A 14,065-nucleotide genomic window follows, 5' to 3' on the forward strand; every position below is an offset into this window, starting at 1 on the left:
TGTTGTAAGCAGATCTATCATACAACCTTTGCCCATTCAACTTTTTACAAGGATACAAACTTTTGAACCGAAATGGCAATAATTGGCTTGCAAACTCTGTCCTTGGTTAGTGCTTTAGTTCCATCATGGCTAGCCCCTTGCTTTCCCTCCCACCAACATGGGTTGTTGTTGTTGTTGTTGTTAGGTGTTGTTGAGTGGGTTCTGATTCGTCGTGTGACCGTATGTGCAACAGAACAAAACATGCCACCCCCCCAGTCCTGTACCCCTGTATCATCCTCACAACTATCCTTTTTTTTCCTTAAAAAACACTTTTATTGGGGGCTCTTACATCTCTTATCGCAATCCATACATTCATCCGGTGTGTCAAGCACATTTGCACATATGCCGCCATCATCATTTTCAAAGCATTCTCTTCCCACTTGAGCCCCTGATATCAGCTCCCCATTTCTCCCCCTCCCTCTCCTGCACAGCCTCCCTCACGAATCCTTAATAAGTTATAGATTATTTCCATAGCTTACATCATCCTCTGTTGCCCCTCACCTACTTTTCCGTTACTCGTCCCCGTGGGAGGGGGTTATAGATTGATCCTGTTGATTGATTGATTCCCCCTTTCTCCCCCCACCATCCCCTAATCCTACTGGTATTTCTACTCTCCTTGTTGACCCTGATGGGTTTATCTATCCTGGATTCCCTGTGTTTGGGGCTCTTATCTTTAACAGTGTGCATGTTCTGGTCTAATCTGATTTGTTAGGTAGAATTGAGGTGTCATGATAGTGGGGTGAAGGAAGCACCAAAGAACTAGAGGAAAGTTGTGTGTTTCATTGGTGCTATACTGCACCCTGACTGACTCATCTCTTCCCTGTGAACCCTCTGTGAGGGGATGTCTGATGGTCTACAGATGAGCATTGGGTCTCCACCCCATGGCCCACCCCCCTTTACCTTGGGTATGGTTTTGTTCGGGGTCTTCTCACAACTATTCTTCTGTTTGGGCCAATTGTTACAGCCCCAGTGTCGATTCCTCTCGTTGAGACCCTTCCTCTTTTTCACTGCCTCTCTACCAAGCATGACATCCTTCTCCAGGGACTGGTCTCTCCTAACCACAAGTCCGAGGGACATGAGACCAAGTCTTGCATCCTTCCCTTTAAGGAGCATTCCGGCTGTACTTCCTCCCAGCCAGATCTGTTTTTTCTCAGGGAAGTCCATAGTACTGCCAATATTCTTCTCCAACACTGTCATTTAAACGCATCAATTTTTTTTCAGTCTTTTTTGTTCAACGTCCAACTTTCACATGAATCCGAGGCACTTAAAAATACCATGCCTTTGGTCAGGTACACCTTAGTCCTCAAAGTAAACCTCCATGCTATTCAATGCTCTCAAGGTGTCTGGGACATACAGCATATTTACCCAGTGCAATGCATCCTTTGAGCTCGTGGCTGCTGCTTCCAGGAGCATTGACTGTGGATCCAAGTGAAACAAAATCCTAGACAACCTCAGTCTTTTCCCCATTGATCATGATGTGACCTCTGGGTCCGGTTGTGAGGCTCTTTGTTTTCCTTGCACTGCGCCCTCATCCACGCTGAAGGCTGCCATCCTTGCTCTTCCTCAGCAAGTGCCCCGAATCCTCCTCACTCTCAGCAAGGAAGGGTGTGTCACCTGCACGTCCCAGGTTGTTAATTTGCCTCCCTCCGATCCTGATACCAAGTTCTTCTTCAGATAAGCCAGCTTCCCTGGGTATTTGCTCAGCCTACAGATCGAATAAGTATTGTAGTCTCTAATGAACTTTTTTCTGGACACCTTTGTATGTCCCTGTCTTTTGATCGAAGTAAGATGACACACCATTTGTCCTTCGGTGGTTGGCACGTTCCTTCGGCAGGTCTCCCAGCATTGTGTGGCATGTATGCAGGCCTCCTGAGAAGTATTCCGTCATGTGCAGGCACCACGTGGCATTTACCCAGTCACCTGACGACGGGCATTTACCTTTGTTTCTACCTTTTGACTATTTTGATGAGTGCGACAGCGAGCACTGGGGTGTGAGTCTCTGTCCTCTGCTTTTAAAAGCCCTGTGGGGACACGCCTCAATGAGGAATTGCTGGGTCATGGGGCAGTTCTAGGTTTAGTGTTCTGAGGAGCCACCAGACTATTTTACACCATGCCTGTATGATTCTGCCCATCCACAGCCATGGATACGGGTGCCGGTTTCCCCACAGCCTCGCCAACATTTGTGACTTAAACCTCAGCCAGCCTAGAGGCAATGGCGCAAAACCTCACTGTGGTTTTGATGTACATCTCTCTGATGGCTAAGGACTGAGCATCTCTTCATGTGTGTGGTCCACAGGGCTTTCAATGGCTGACTCTTTGGAAGCGGATCGCCAGTCCTTTCTTCCAAGGCACGTCGGGGCCAGCTAGAACCACCAGTCTTTCGGTAAGCAGTCCGACATTTGTACCACCCAGAGGCAGCGCTGTGAAAATGGTACTTTACGCACAGGGAGTAATTTGACTCGATCCACGTTTGCCTTCTGCCGTGAGAATGCACTGTTCTCCAAGGCATGACATCTAGTCCTCGCGGAAGAACCCTGTAGTGGTCACCAATGTCCTTCCAGCGCAGACACTCAGCTCAGGTTCCTTTCACGGGGCCAACAGTGATAGCCACTGTCACGTACAGCCCCGTGGTGCCTGGCCATGCCCCTGGGTCCTTACAATGACACGACTGCCCCATTTCACGGCAGAGACGCGGACGCTCAAAGGTCAGATGATGTGCCCCTAATTCCAGCCAATAAACGGTGGCTCCCCCTTGACCCCCAAGCTGCACTGCTTTCAACAGGAAGTGTAGGCCAGCCATTTAACGAGAGTGTCTCTACCCAGCTTTTGTTTCCTGATGGGGATGTCTACCCTTCATGATTCCACGTGAAGGGGAGGAGCGTGGACAAGTGGCACCTCGCGGATCCTCACTCGGTGTGCCTTCCAAAGATGCCAAGGTCGGTGCATAGGGAGCTGTGGCCAAGGTGCCAGTTGGGCTCCCGTCTTTGCTGGTATGGAAGCCATTGTACCTGGAGGCAGGGTCCTGAGCCACTGACCTCTTAAAGCCCCCATCCCAATCCCAGGGGGATTCCCTGCTGTTGTGGTTGCTCCCTGCACAGCTAACAGAAACACTGCCTGGTCCAGGGCTAGTTCCCATGGCCAGCTGTCAGCGCTAGGTTTTCATTGGCTGATATGTAGGACTGGATCACCAGGCCTTTCTTCCTCGTCCACCTTTGTCTGGAAGCTCTGCTAAAACCCATTCAGCATCACAGCAACGCGCAAACCTCCACTGAGCAGGGGGTGCTGGCTGTCTGTGAGGTTCATTGGATGGAATTGAACCCAGATCTCCCACGTGGAAGGCTATCTGAGTTGCTTAGGCCCTAGTAGGGTTGCCACTTAGGGGGTTAGAATGACGCCGCTCTCGTGACTTGAAAGAACGGAACCTTTTTGCTGTCCAGGAAGCCAGCCATTGCCCTTAATCTTTCCCACCTTGGGAAAGATTGGCCCTTAAGAGAGCGGAGTTCTTTGAGCTCCTTGGAAGAAGGTGTGTCTATGAAGCCAGGGGAGGGGGGCTGGGGGGACTAGGGCACACAGGACCTTCCTGTTCAGGCAAAGGAAGCAATTAGATGATCTAATGGGAACTGTCTTTGTCGTCTGGAAATTATAGGATGTTGTGAAGCTGCGATGTATGCTTGATGATGGTAATGATCATGTCTCCTGCCAGGGCTATTTAACCAGCCTCAGTGTTGGTAATCCTGTACCCATTGTGCTGCTGGGTAGAGAGAGGCAAAGAAAACTCCTGGGCCTGGCTCACCTGCCCTCCGCAGGCTCCCTTACCCAGCTAGCCCACTGAAAGCACGGAGCTTTCTGATGTGGAACCTGAAATCCCAGCTACAGGTCAGGCCTGTCTGTGTGTCACCTTCCACAGACCTCTCCACAGGGCTCTGGGAAATGCGGCCACTCGACAGGAACTCGCAGGAAGTAAGGAAGAAAGAGGGACAATCGGAATTAGGGACAGGAGAACCAAAGGCAAAGACGAGGCTTGTTCAAAGACTGTCCTCAGCAGACAGTGTCTCCAACACAGCCACCTGTGGTTCACATACACCAGGTGCCTATCTGGCTGTCGTGGGCTATAGTGTACTAAGGACCTAATAGGCGTGATGGGCTGTCATTTCTTGAGCAACTACTGTGTGTCACGGGCTACCATTTCTTGAGCACCTACTGTGTGTTATGGACTTCTGGGTGCTAAGCACCTACTACCTGTCACCGATTCCTGTGCTAAACTCATTTCATATTTTCTCTCCACCATCCTACAAGGGAGGCCTCGCATCTCCAATAGAGAAACTAGGAGAGCAGGAAGCCCAAAGACAAAGCACTTGGTGCCAGGACACCCAGCCCAGAGAGGCAGAGCTTCCCCTTGGCCCCGTCCGACAGCAGAGTCCATCCTCAGCAATTCCTGAGCAATGTGGACACACTCTGCTCTACCCACCCCCTGCACCCTTTCACAGAGCGAGATGTCAAGCCCATAGCAAAGGGCACCCTATATTTACGTTGGCTTGAAAACCACTGTAAGTGGAACACCCCTGTATGAAGCACCTGGGCAGGGAGAACGCAGCCAGCACACTGGGCGCCCCTCGCATGCCTCTCCCAGACTTATCCACCATCTCCACTCTTTCGCGGTTTGCTCTTCATTGTTTGGAAGCACGTGTTTATATCCTTCAGCTGTGCTGTTTGGATTTGCCCGATTCAGCACTTTTTACTCCTAAAGCCTGGATTCCTGATCGCTCTCGCTCAGCAGAGGGTTTGTCCACCAGGGCAGTAGCTGGGTTCCCTTGCATACATGTGCGGCGGTGTGTCCTGCTCTTGCCGATGGCCCTGGGGACATGACCAGGTTTTCACAGCCAGAGCAAAGAGGAGTTGTTGTGTCTTGGTGCACGTGGGCCCGAGGGTCTCTGGTGCATAAACCTCGGAGGGGAATCGCTGGCCCACAGATTGTTCACGTGGTCAGTCTCACCAGCTGAGTGGTCCTGCAAGAGTTCTCTGCCCCTGCATGTCCTGACGAGCATTTTTTGCTATCTTCTACCATTGACTCAAGGAGTCCTACAGGAGTCCTGGTGGTGGCGTTGGTTAGGCATTGCACTGCTAACAACAAGGTCTGTGGTTCAAACTGGCCAGCTGCTCTGAAGGAGAAAGAGGAGGCTTTCTGCTCTCATATTGATTTATGGCTTCAGACACTCAGAGGCGCAGTTCTAGCCTGCTCTAAAGGGTCAGTAGGAGTTGCAATCAACGAGTTTGCGTCTTTTTTCCATTTTGGTGTTGGGTGGCACAAATGACAGCTACGTGCTAACCAAAGTGCTGTTGGTTTAACCCCCCTCGGTGGCAACCAAGGAGCAATGCCTGGCGACCTGTTTCCATCATGATGCCAGCCTAGGGAACCCCAGAGGGTGGGCAGTTCTCAGTCATACATGGTCCGCATGAGCAAGCACCCAACAGCATCTGTGTGCTCCATGATCTCTTGTCACCTCTGTGTGTCACCATTCTCCTCACCAATCAGCACAGTGAGGGAAGAAGCTCGGATCAGACCTTGCTTTACCTACAGAGCCCGGTGGTGCAGTGGTTGAGTTGGGTCAAGATCTGCAAGGTCAGGAGTTCATAGCTACCAACAGCTCCTCAGAAGAAAGACAAGGCTTTCTATCTTCCTAAAGATTTACATCTTCTGAAACCCAGAGAGCCAGCTCTATGCTGCCCTATAGGGTCACTATGAATCAGAATCAACCTGGTGGCAGTAAGTTTGTTTTTTGCCTTTGGTACCTCCAGAGAATGCTGTGTCTACCGAGCCAGCAGGGAGCAGCCTGGGAGTGTGCCTTTCACAGAATCTCGGCCTGGTGATTCTACAGGCTCGCCTGTGCTCCGAACCACAGATGCAGAGTCTTGGCAAGTTTCTCAGAGCCTGTGGGTCCTTTTTTCAGACAGGGTCTTCTGCAGAGGGCCAAGAGATAAAGCAGAGAAAATCGGAGCTACCTCGGGGGGAACAGGGGTGGGGCCGACGTGAGCTCCCAGAAAACAGACTGGCTAGCTTCTTCCCAGGAGCTCATGTGGTACCAAGACTTTGAGATCAGGTGGCGGTTTGGGAACAACTAGGCGTTCCGAAGTAGAAAGGCCTGGTGAACTGCTTCCATAAAGATCACAGCCAAGTAAAGCCCACAAAACAGCTCTACTCTCCAGCACATGGGACCGACTTGAGGGCTCATCCTGCTTCCTCCTGGGCACACAGCCTGACTGTACTCCCAGCCTCCTTTGCAGGCAGGTGTGTAGCCAGGTGACCAAGCTCTAGCCAACAAGTGTGGATGGGACTGACAGGAGGGAGGTGGGGGGGGGGCATAAAAAACTGCCGCGCCTGCCAGTTACTTGCTGAGCTCAAGACACTGAGGCCGAGAGGTGAGCAGGGCCCAAAGCCCAAAGGAGCCAGAATTCCGAAATGATTCAACGGAGGGCCTTCTGCCAATCAGGGAAAAGCCCACTCCCCCAATTTTAACTTCTCCTGCTGAGAAATAAAAGACTGCTACCCAAAACACCAAACCCACTACCATCAAGATGAGACCATCTCACAGGGAGCGGCCCCCTCTCGGGCTTCCAAGGTTGGAAATCCTTTTGCTCTTGGAGCGGCCGGTGGGTTCAAACTGATGACCTTGCGGTTAGCAGCCCAATTGGTACCCCGATCCTTAAGCCGCAGTCTTCAGAGTCAGTCTGCTGCAGCAGCCGGCAGCACTGTCCTTAGCCCAGCCCCGTGCCCTCTCATTGCCCTGCAGCATCTCCAGGGCATCTCTGTCCTTCAGGCAGCCCACACGTGGAGGACAGCAGATGCAAGGCCCTGCCACGTGCCTCCCCCCAAAGCCTGGCCTTTGAATCTCCACTCCACCATAAGGGCAGGGAGGTGGGGGGGGCGAGGGGCGGCGCTCCCGCTCCCCTCCCCACCCTCCCCTGCACTCCGGTGCTGGTTTAATGAGATAATATATTTGAGAAGCATTCCGGGTGCGTTGGAAAGCCTTTCAGATGTGAGTTATATTTAGTTATCGATACTGCGTTTCTGCATTTGTTCCTTTCGCTACCTCTGCAGCCAAGCCTCTCTCCAGTGGCCGCTCCACAGAAACCGGAGAAGCATTAATGCAGTAAATCTCGACATGCAACCCCTCACTGCCTTCTCCAGGCAGGCCTGGGCCGAGGTCCCCAGAGCAGCTGACCCTGGGCAGAATGCAAATCCGGCGTTCCGTCAGGCTATTTTAAGACAGCCCAGGCTGGAGGCTCCCAATCTCCCCATAAGAAACGTACATCGTTCCCCGATCTTTAATTTCCTTTTGATTAAAAAAAAATCAGCCTATCTGAGAAATAGCGGCTCGCTCCCTCTCTCTCTCCTTTGCTATGAGAGCTGAGAATGAGGAGAAAGGCAGATGCGGGCAATCTGACCCTCCTTGCTCTCGGAGCCCATCTAAGGTTCCTTTCTTGTCTTGGAGAACTGCAGGGCTTGGGGGTGGTTCCCACGGGGACAGGGTGCACTTAGAACGCTCTTGTCTTCTCTGGAACGTGCGAGGGAGCATGCAGCCTCCAAAGAGCCCGCCTGCCTGGTGGCTGAAAGGGAGAGGAGAGGGACGTAGTCCCTGCTTTACCCGTCCCCAAACTCATTATCAGGACCCAGGCACCCGGACTTCCCCACACGCCCTGCCTCAGCTTAGCACCCAGTGGGGCAGACATACACCCAGCGCTCCTACTTTGTGCCAGACTGAGAGCGAGTGCGTGGGCCTGCTCTCACGCTGGGCCTCTCTCACTGGGACCCAAGCCACCAGCCCCTCCGCAGCTCCTCAGGGTTCTGATTACACGCACCTGATGGCGCAGAATGATGGAAATGTATCGTCTCAGTTCAGGAGGCCAGGTGTCTGAGTGGCCTGAGGGATCGGCTCTCGCTCCTCACAGCATCTCCCTCCTGGCGTCTCTTGGTCACTGGCCACCCTTGGTGGACCCCAGAGCCCCTGGTGGCATAGTAGGCTATGGGTTCCACTGCCGACCACAAAGTCGGTAGTTTGAGACCACTGGCCACTCTGTGGGATAAAATCAAGGCTTTCTACTCTCGTAAGGAGTTACAGTCTCAGAAACCCACCAAGGGAGTTCTAGTCTGTCCTACAGGGGCCGCTGTGAGTCAGATTGCACCCGAGGCAGTGAGTTTGGTTTGGGTTCACCGCGGGCACATTCCAGTCTCCTCTTTGCCTCCTGCTGTCTGCCCGCGCCTCTTCCTACACCAACACAGGACACTGGATTGAGGGCCCACCCACACCAATCTGGGGTGATTTCATGCCCAGACTAAGTACATCTGCAAAGGTCCTCCTTCCCAATATGATCACATCCTGAAATCCAGGTGGCCGTGAACTGAGGGGGGGAGGGGGGCTGTTAACCGTTTACTCCATTATAGTCTGTTCACTGTCCCCCAATAACTCCTACCCAAAATGCATCCACCCTATCCCAGTCTTAAACGGATGGCTGGACTCTGAGAAATGATGGCTATAAAACCTGCCCCAACGTGTCACTTGGGCAATAAGATAAGCCATTCCAGGGCTTAGCACAGTGGCTCATTGAGACAAGGACATGCAGGAGCCAATCGTGGTCACAGAGCTCGCAGGAATCCTCAGGGCAATGCACAGTTGGATGCTGCTTCCAAGGTCACCAAAGAGCCCAGGAAGCGCAGTGCTTGTGTATTTGGTTGTGACATGCCAGGGGAGCAGTTTGAAACCACCCATAAACAGTAGACAGACCCTCACAGGGCAGTCCCGTCCTTGTCCTATATAGAATCGCTATGCATTGGCATCAACTCAATGGCAGTGAGTTTTTGTTTTTGTTCCCCCATGCCCAGGTCACTACCTATCATGTCCTATAGAATCAGTATATGAGTTGGCATCAACTCAGTGGCGGTTGGTTGTTTGGTTGGTTGGTTGGTTTTCCCAGGTCACCACTGCCTTAGAGCTCTGCTTCCTCCAATCCAATGCTGGTTTCCGGTTGCCTGCAGGCTCCACCCACATTGCCTCTCACTCTCACCTCTGGCCCCCAAGCCTAATGGACAACAAACCCTCCCTACTTCCTCTCACGAGTGCTCACAGCTCTCTACCAAAACCCTTCTCTGCTGGTGTAGACGCAGCCCCTGGAAGCACTCCTGCCCCAGGTGAAGCCTGCCCCCAGGGCACTCGCGTTGCCCATAAGCCAGCCCACCAGGTGTCACTGAGCTGAGTTAACTCACCGCGACCCTGTGTGTTTCAGAGTGAGTGGCTTTCCACAGGGCTGTTCATGGATGTGGTCTTTTGGATCACTGGGGCTTTCTGAGGTACTGGGTGGGGGTGGGAGTTTGTAGTGCCAGCTTTCCAAGCACTAACTCATTCACACCACCCAGGGTCACATTGCCCATGGGTGTCCTTTGATCCCGACTGAGGGTTCCCCCTGCGTATTCACCTCTTCCAGCAGAGGCAGTATGCTGCTGAAGGCAGGGACTGTGGCCTCTGCACACTGAGCTTTGTGCTACAGAGGGACTCTTATGGGCTCTGGTCTCATACAATCAGGGACCAAAGCCCAGCTCTCCCCCTGAAGCTAGACACTCGACATCTCTGCCTCTCTGTCCCCGAATCTATAAATGGAGGGTAGTTCTGTCTCCCTGCTGGCATAATGGGTTAGCAAGGTCAGCAGTTCAAACCCACTAGCTGCTCCAAAGGAGTCCTATGGAGCAATGGTCTCAGAAACCTGACGCGGGGGGATCTGCTTTGTGGAGTCTGAGTTGGACTAGACCCAATGGCAGTGTAGGTTTGGGTATTGGGGCCCTTGGGGTGGACTAAGTGAAGCAACATAGGTAAAAGTACCTGGCACCAGGTAAGCCATCAGTAAGTTTCCTTCCACACCTGGGTGCGGGAGGGCTGGACACCTGTGAGCCCGTAAAGATGGGAGGGCATGGAGTAGCATTAATGGAGGGGCAGATTCTCAGCCCAACAAACGAACGATGACAACCGGACAGTGGTAATCTGGCACAATGTGAGCCCAGCCTCCCTGGTTGTGTGTGTTACCAGGGAGTCGGTTCTAACTCCCAGCAGCCTCATGAACAGCAAATGGAAGCACGGCCGCGACCACACCCATCTTCACCCTCTGTGGCATGTCCAAGTATACCCTGGGACCTCCTGCATCCATCCAGCTCATGGTGGGTGGCCCTCAGTTCACGGACTCTCTCCTCAACCAAACACAATGTCCTTTGTTGGTCATTACTGTTCTCCAAGTCCCATTTTACTAAGGGTGTCAGGCCCCTGACCATGCCCAGGAAGGGCCCGAATGTGGCATTCCATCGAGCCAGTTCTGGGAAAACACACTCGGGCCAGCAGTGTGACCCGGAGCTCGTCCTCCCTCATGATGCGACCCCCTCCGTCTTCCATGTTCCTCAGTTGACTAGCCTTCTCCCAAGATCCCTTCTGTCCTGTCCCCCAGGGAGCTCAGGGGACATGCACTTCGACCATGTCCCCTGGTTCTCCAGATGCCAGGCACTGGCCCAGGATGGGGAAAAGGCACAGGAAGTGCCCTGCAGGAAGGGCAGCTGGAGACATGAGCGGGCATTAGACATCTCGCCGCTTGAGTGTTTACAGAGCAGCTGCCAGGCGTAAGCACCGCCCAGCCTTACAGTCTGGGGAGTGGGGGCACAGGGACTGGAATTCCGACATGGAGCCAGGAATGCAGCCCCACAAATACACTACAGAGCAGCAGTTCCTTCCGGTCCTCTGGGCTCCCTATTGGCACAAAGGGCTTTCCGGTGGAGGGTCAGGGAAACAGGACATTCTGGCCCTGCACGGAGCTGGCCAGCTTCTGGCCTCCCCATTTGGCCTGTAGGTGGGACTGCCCACCAGGTCAGTGTCTGAGTCCTTCCTGGGATACAAACACTTCAAACACAGCTTGCAGAAGACCATCCAGGGCTGCCTTTGAGCCTGCCAAGGTCAAGCACGGGAAACTCGGGTCCAGGCTGGCCAATGGGAGTGAATGGGGTGGGGGGGTCCGGGGGGTGGGTGCCAGGCAATGCCTTCACATCCTTCAGAAGCAGCCTGCCAAAGGCCACGCGAGGGCCAACCTGAGCCCAGCCCTGTTGCTCACAGGCCCAAGCCAACATCTCAACATGAATATCAACACCTGCCAGTGCTTCCCCACCTCACATGCAGTGCCCCAGACAGCAGACTGTGTGGGCAAAGGGAGATGGTCGTCTTGGGCAGGACTCTCAGCCCATTGCTGTGTAGCAACACCGACAGGATTTAGTCAGTATTCCACCTCACTGTCCAAAGAGCACTCCCAGGGAGAGAGATGAGCCTGTCCGCTTCTGGGCAGATTTGCAGCTTCAGAAGCCCCATGGGGCTCGCCTTCCCAGTCCTCCTGGGGTACTGACAGCGTAGGTAGTGGGTTCAAATACAAGAAATTCTACAGGTGGGAGTGCCTGCTGTTGTAACATCATCCGGCCAGGGCCCTATAGGGTCATGCTGAGTCAATGTGTGTTTCTGAGAACACGTCACTTCAAGTTTGAATCCCCACTCTGCTTTCAGGTGTTAGCCAAGAGATGCTGGTGTGGGAAGTAGGGAAAGACTAGATTGGGGGGTCTCAGGAGGAAAGTCATCTCTTTTCTTTGTTGGAATAGAGTTTGGTTTGGGATGTGTTTTTGTGTGTTTTCTTTTAGATATAAGTGTATGTATGTATGTGTATATATGTGTATATGTATATATATATACACCATATTAAATGAAGGGGGAAGTGCAGAGTGGAGACCCAAGGCCCAAGTGTCGGCCAATGGAGATCCCCTCATAGAGGCGTTTAGGAGAGGAGATGGGTTAATTAGGGTGCGAGGTAGTGCCGATGAAGAACACAGCTTTCCCCCAGATCCTGGATGCTTCCTCCCCCCAACTACCATGATCCGAATTCTACCTTGCAGGCTTGGATAGGACAGAGGCTGTACACTGGTACATATGAGGACTGGAGGTACAGGGAATCCAGGGTGGATGATACCTTCAGGACCAAGGGTGTGAGGGACGATGCTGGGAGAGTGGAGGGTGAGTGGGTTGGAAAGGGGGAACTGATTACAAGGATCCACATGTGACCTCTTCCCTGGGAGAGGGACAGCAGAGAAGGGGGGAAGGGAGACTCCGGATAGGGCAAGATATGACAAAATAACGAGGTATAAATTACCAAGGGCACATGAGGGAGGGGGGAAAGGGGAGGGAGGGGAAAAAAAAAGAGGACCTGATGCAAGGGGCTTAAGTGGAGAGCAAATGCCTTGAGAATGATTGGGGCAGGGAATGTATGGATGTGCTTTATACAATTGATGTATGTATATGTATGGATGGTGATAAGAGTTGTATGAGTCCCTAATAAAATGTAAAAAAAGAAAAGAGGAGAAAAAATGATTAGGGCAAAGACTGTACAGATGTGCTTTATACAATTGATGTATGTATATGTATGAACTGTGATGAGAATTGTATGAGCCCCTAATAAATTGTTAAAATTAAAAAAAGAGAATTGCATGAGCCCCCAATAAAATGATTAAAAAAAAAAAGAAGAAGTTTCAGTACCATCTCCCAGGTACCCAGCACCCAAACAAAAGTAGAACAAAACACAAACCAAACTCACTGCCATAGAGGGGCTTTAGACTCATCGTCCCAGACAGGGGAGAGTAGAACTGCCCTTGCAGGTGTCTGAGACTGTAACTCTTTACAGGAGTTGCCAGCCTCAACTTTCTCCCCTGTAGCTGCTGGTGGGTTTCCAACCACTGACCTTGGAGTTAGCATCTGTGTTAGTCCAGGTTGACTAGAGAAACAAAATCCAGAGACACTCATAATGTATGTATAAGAAAGCTTTATATAAAGAGTAAATTGTATATATATATATATATATATTTTTTAATTCCAGTCCAGATGGAGTCCATAAGTCCAATAATAGTCCATATGTCCAATACCAATCTATAAATTCCTCTTCAGACTCATGCAACACATGCAATGATGCCGAATGCAGGAAAATCACAGACCAGTGGGTGGGAAGTCTTGTGGATTCAGTGGCAGTGGAAGCATCTTAAGGATGGCAGGGGTCTCCACATGGCTCCTCCAGCTTCAAGGCTCTATTGTAGTTCCATGTGTCTTGTCAGCAGGAAGATGAAGCAGAGAGGGTGGTTCTGGCCTCCAGTGAACTCTATATCTCTGTAGAGCAGTGGTTCCCAACCTGTGGGGCTCAACCCCTTTGGGGGCGGAATGACCCTTTCACAGGGGTCGCCTAAGGCCATCAGAAAGCATGTAAATATTTCACAATATATAATTACATATTGTTTTGTGGTTAATCACTATGCTTTCATTATGTTTAATGATGTTCAATTTGTAACAATGAAAATACATCCTGCCTATCAGATATTTACATGGCGATTCATAACAGTAGCAAAATTGCAGTTGTGAAATAGCAACAAAAATAACTTTATGGTTGGGGGTCACCATAACACGAGGAACCGTATCAAAGGGTTGGGGCATTAGAAAGGTTGAGAACCACTAAGTAGAGCCTCCAAATGAGGTCCTCAAGCTGCAACCTGATTGACAGGCTAAACTCCACCCCTTCGCTCTAAGTAGTCTCAAGTTGACACCAGATGGTGTAACTACCACAGCAGCCCCACCCTTAACCACCATGCCAGTACAGCTCCCACCTAGCACCCAGCTTTCCCTATTATTAACACCTGACACTGTTACAGCCCCTTTGTCACAGCGGATGAACCAACACGGATATCTTATCATTTACGGAAGCTCATCCATTATTTCCATCTCCTCAGTGCCCCCTTTTTCTCTTCCAGGATCCATCCAGAATCCCACAGTAAGCATCACATTTCCTGGAGTTCTGAAACTTCTCCTCGTTGGGGATGACCTTTGACTGTGCTGAGCAGGCCCATCAGGTATGACCCCTCTGTGGAATCTATCCAATGGCTGTCTCTCGAGTAGACTAGGGCTGTGGGGGCTTGGGTGGGAGG

Source organism: Tenrec ecaudatus, chromosome 16 (genome assembly GCF_050624435.1).
Source record: "Tenrec ecaudatus isolate mTenEca1 chromosome 16, mTenEca1.hap1, whole genome shotgun sequence".
Taxonomy (NCBI): domain Eukaryota; kingdom Metazoa; phylum Chordata; class Mammalia; order Afrosoricida; family Tenrecidae; genus Tenrec; species Tenrec ecaudatus.